Below are 5,124 nucleotides of genomic sequence, written 5' to 3' on the forward strand. Positions count from 1 at the left end.
GATAAAAATGAAATTGGTCGCGCAATTTATATTTTTCGCTTTTCCTGTCGCTTTTATTTATTTTAATTTCTCGTTGAGGAGTTGTTGAGTGAGCTCCGAACTTACGTAAGTTGGATAAGCGACGCTGTCCCCAAAATTGGACGAAATAATTATAATAGAACAAAACATTCAGAATGCATGTTCTCTCTGTTCTATAACAATTGTACTCCGTCCATTTGTGTCTGCCGTACATGAAAGTCGCATTTGGCTTTTGATTCAGAACACACATGAATAACAGGTTGGATAACTTCATTTTGAAGTGTACAACTCAAACTGCCTCACTCATACTGAGTTTTGACATGTTTATTATGGGTTTTAATAACGAATATAAATCTAGGATTAGATCCAAATACTAAAATATGGTGGTCAATAGAGACCCTTCTCTCGCTAGAAATGGCCTCTCAGACGCACATTTTTGTTTTGAGAGAGAGAGACTTGTCACCAAATTTAATGCAGAAGGCTCGCAGTGTCTGGAGGCTCAAAGAGGAGAGAGAGAGGGGAGGGGCTTAGGGCAAAGGGGGCAATGAGGGTGTCAATGGTTATTACCCCTACCTGATTTTTTTTTAGAGTGTTTCTCTTGCCCCGTTGTCGACATATCACGTTCCATGAACACTAGTTCCGCATGTATCAATGTTTGATTTTTGCGGCATCCTGCGCGATGCGCAATCAAACACACTCATAGGGATTAATATGGTGAAGATTTGGATCTGGCCAATTTTGACCTGATAATGGACCCAAGTTTTGATGGGTAGGTCCATTTATGATTGTAGCTTGACTTGGATCTTACGGCAGAGTTCCAGGTCCGGTTATAAATTGGGTCCTATGACACGGGATCTGCTGAAAATGGGGTAAACATATTGATTTCGTGTGAAAATTTGTTGAATTGCTCAGCTTAGATTCCGTCCGTTCCAACCCAAATTGAATCTAATTTTGTTTAATTGATTTTGAATCAGATCCAAATAAACTGAAAGACATCTGTTTCAAATCCAATCAGGAATCAGACAGAGAATAACCGGATGTGATAATATGGGTTAGATCCAGGTCAAACCCAAGACGAACCTTGTATTCGCTTAAAATAGTCGTAGGTCATACCATGCTTTCTTGTTCCCTCGAATAAAAGGGTGTTTGCGTGCCCCAGAAACTGGGGCTTTTCCGTGGAAACGCATGGACAGGCGTGCATTTTTGCGGGCCCCACTGTAACCAAACAAACTGAGCACTCCTTTTCCTTGCAGAAAAGGAGGCCAAAATTTAAGAGAACCCCCCACTTTTAGCTAGGGGTCTGTCAATGAGTTGGATCTATTTTTAGTATCCAACCCAACACAATTTACAATATGAATTGTTGGTTATGGGTAAGAATAAAGATCCACATCATCCTAATCAATTTTGGATTGGATATTATTCTGATTATGTTCAAGCCTGTTTAATAAGTATTAGGTGTTTCAAAAATATAGTGATTTTATTGTGACATTTTCAATAGCTTAGGGTGCTTTTGATTCGTAAAACTAATTGTTATTGACAACTGATTCAGTACAAGCTTGTGTTGAGACAAGCTTGTCTAGACCAAGCTTTCCTAAACTAATTTTTGTTCTCTGTTTGATTTGATAGAACAATTAGCATTGAAAAAATTAATCTCTGTTTGAGTTACCTGAACAACTTGTTCTGGCCAGAAACTAACGGTTAACACGGTTGAATATTGTTGAATAGTGCGTTGAAGTTGGATTCACAAACAAATTGATATTCCAACAAAAAAACTTTAAAGGAACTGTATCTAATCGAATAGAATTGACTTATTTTAAAAACTGATTCGGATAAATTTGAAGATTAAAATATCAAAAATTGAAAAATTTAAGAAAAAAATTTAAAAATCATAAAATCAAGAGGAATTGGCCTATTTAAAAATAATTTTTGATTAGAAAAATTAAAAAATTCATAAATTTTTTTAAAATAAATAAAATTCAGGAAAATTAAAAAAACATTTTAAAAATAAAAAATTACAACATTCATAGGAAATTAAAAAATTAAAAAACATAAAAATAAAGAGGGATTGGCCCATTTAAAAGATTGTTTTTTAAAATGATAAAAATAACAAAAAATTCAAAAAAATTAAGAAAAAAAGATTTAAAAATAAATGCAAGAGGAAAGCTAAAAAGGCAGAAGATGAATATCTTGTGCATAGTCACAAAAAAAAAAATTGATCAAGGAAAATCTCATCAGCTTCCTAGAAAGCAAAAAGGAAAGAAATATGCCAAATCAACAAAGGAAAGTAATTAAATTGTTGGTCATATGCATGACCATGATTGGCCATGTTCACGCGTGGGTTTGTGCATTTAGGGGAGAGGTGGGATCACTCTCTCTCCAATGCATGAACTGCCCAGTAGTCGGCCTATCCAAATGAGCCACATTCAAATGTTTTTTATTTGGATAGACATGGAGTGGGTCAATTACCGATTTTCCCTCCTTTAAGAGAAAATCGGTAGATCTCCTATTTTGCTGGGTAACAGCTACCCAAGAGTGGAGTTTGACCAGCAACTCTCCTTTATTGAATAATAGGTTCTCACTTAATGTAAGACCAGCGAATTTTTTGAGAAAACTATTTAATATATGGTGGAATTTCAATATATATATATATATATATATATATATATATATATTAGCAAGTATATATATAGATAGAGGTGTATGTATGCGTACATATCCGCATATATATATATATATATATATATATATGATACCCTAGAGCGAATATACATACATATATATATATGTATATATATTCATTAGAATCGAGCCATCAAGAATTTTTTTTTAAAAGGGGCTTAAACCCATTTTATTATAATATTGTACTTTGAATGTAGTTTAAGAGAATTTTTAGGTTTTATCAATTAGAAAAGGTATTTCCAAATATCAAAGCATAATTTCAAAAAAAAAAAAAGTTTTTGAAAATGAACCAAAATGAAATTTAACAAAGTTGAAAAAGTGGTTTTATAAAATTTTGGAGAAGTTGGCATAAGGCCAACGTCATCCTAGGCGCATGGGCGTACTCTAGAGTGCAGTCCACGCCATTTTGAAATGATTACACACATTTTAAAAAAAATGTGATTTGAAAGCCTTAAAAACCGCCCAAAAAAGGGGGTGGTGGTGGCATTTTTGAAAAGAGTTTCAAAAATTCAAACCTAAGAGGGCATGAACTTCAGTGGACCATCCATCTCCCCTTCTAATCTCAGTCATTCAATACAAACCCTAAACTATAAGTAGTTTGAGAAAAGAGAAGAGAGAGAAAACCCTAGTCATTTTGGCCTCTCTCTCTCTTCTCTTCTCTCCTCTCCTCTCTCTCCCACCGGATGTGCGTGAAGGCTTGAGGGAGCACCCCCTCCTTCTTCCTTGTGCTCTTGTGTAGGGTGAGGTACCACGTAGGGACTTCCCCCTACACTTTCAACCAAGTGAAGCTTTCGTTCTTTCGGTTCTCCTCTTCAAAACAAGATGAGTTTTTCCTTCTCTATGCCTAACATTTTTTTTTCTCTTTTGAAAATGCATGCCATGTCCGAATGCCATGAAGCCTCGTACCCTTCTTGCATTCGATGAAATACAAGGGGTTTGTGCGGATTAGATATTGCATATGCTCGTTCTTGCATTTTTTCATCATTTTTGTGCACACACGCCTCATCTACTTGTTGTCTTTGTCTTCTTTCGGTTTCCCCATTGTGGTGGGGTTCGCACGGTTTCTTGATGGTTGTGTGGAGCCTCAACTAGAGGGGTAGAACGGTGTAGGTGGCATCAGCTGGAGGGGTAGAACGGTGTAGGTAGCTGGAACACACCCTTACTGCTGAAAGCAAGGCGCTGTTGTTCCAGCACCCCCACCTCTTTATTTTCTCATTGGGTTCCGACCATGGAAGGGTTGAGGCCAAGCCTCTTCCTTATTTTTTTTTCCTTCTCTCTTTTTCCCCTTCCACCGTGGTTGCAGCCCTACTACTGGGTTGTGGGGGAGGTTCAGACCTGGTCTGCCTGCAGTTGGGTGACCTAGGCTAACCTCACACAGGTCAGCCCGGCCCCCCTCTCCCTCTCTTTTTCTTTTTTCCCGCCCCTTCTCCTTTTCCTTTAGGTGTAGCAGCACTTGGCTGCATGTCAGGTGGGAGTTTTGGGTCCGGCCAACACCCTGTGCATGTGCTATGTATGAGTCCCTAGCACCCAGACCAACCCCTCCCTGCCACTGCAGCAGCCCCGGTGTATCGAGTGCCTTGTTGTAGCTGTGGCAGGCTAGATGGTCCAATCCAGCACAACACCAGCCTATGCACCCTGTGTGTCAGGCTGCATGTCGGGCTGGCAGCGTCACCTCTGGTCTAAGCCACCATGGCTCGAGCCCAAACAGTCATTGTCTGGGGCAACCTCTTCACGGGCCGCAAGGCAGCAGTGCGCCTGGCCTACACCCGTGCCCCTTTTCCACTATTCAGTTGGCAGCCTGTCAGACTGCCATTCTGCGACCTACAGCAGGCCCGGTCCCTGGCAGTGGGGATACTTTCTGGCCTGCAAATGGGGTTGCAGCCTCTGCCGTTGCAGGTCAGCCTTGGGCAGCACCATTTTGTTGCCCTGCAGACTGTGAATGTGTGCTGCATTGACACCCATTTTCTGTCGTTATGGCAGCGGGTTGCTCATGTCCCGTGGCAGCTGAATGTTGTCCCATTTTCTCAGGTTTTAGCAATCTGTTTGGTGGCTTTCGTTTCATGCACGAGTGTTTCATGTGTAATGCACTTTCGCTGGGTTTTTGTTTTTGCGCTTGTTACGACATGAACCAACTTGTAGAATGGATGATTTTTGCAATTTTTTACTGCGTTATTTTCTAGCGACCGTGACTGCGATAGGTGGTCTCCTGCATCGAATCCTAGCACGTGTATGTTGAGGCATGAGCGCCCTTGTTCAAATTTTGCAAAGAGAAGCATGTCAATATAGTACTCTCAAGTATATCTCGTAAGATGTTGCACACCACTTGCACATCATGACACGTGTATGATAACCTTTCATTAAATTGGGTAAGAATGATGGTGAAGTGAAAGAAATGTGTTGCGAGTATGTGAATCATCTTTGCACTTA

The sequence above is a fragment of the Nuphar pumila genome, chromosome 1 (genome assembly GCF_984573655.1).
Source record: "Nuphar pumila chromosome 1, dmNupPumi1.hap1.1, whole genome shotgun sequence".
NCBI lineage: Eukaryota > Viridiplantae > Streptophyta > Magnoliopsida > Nymphaeales > Nymphaeaceae > Nuphar > Nuphar pumila.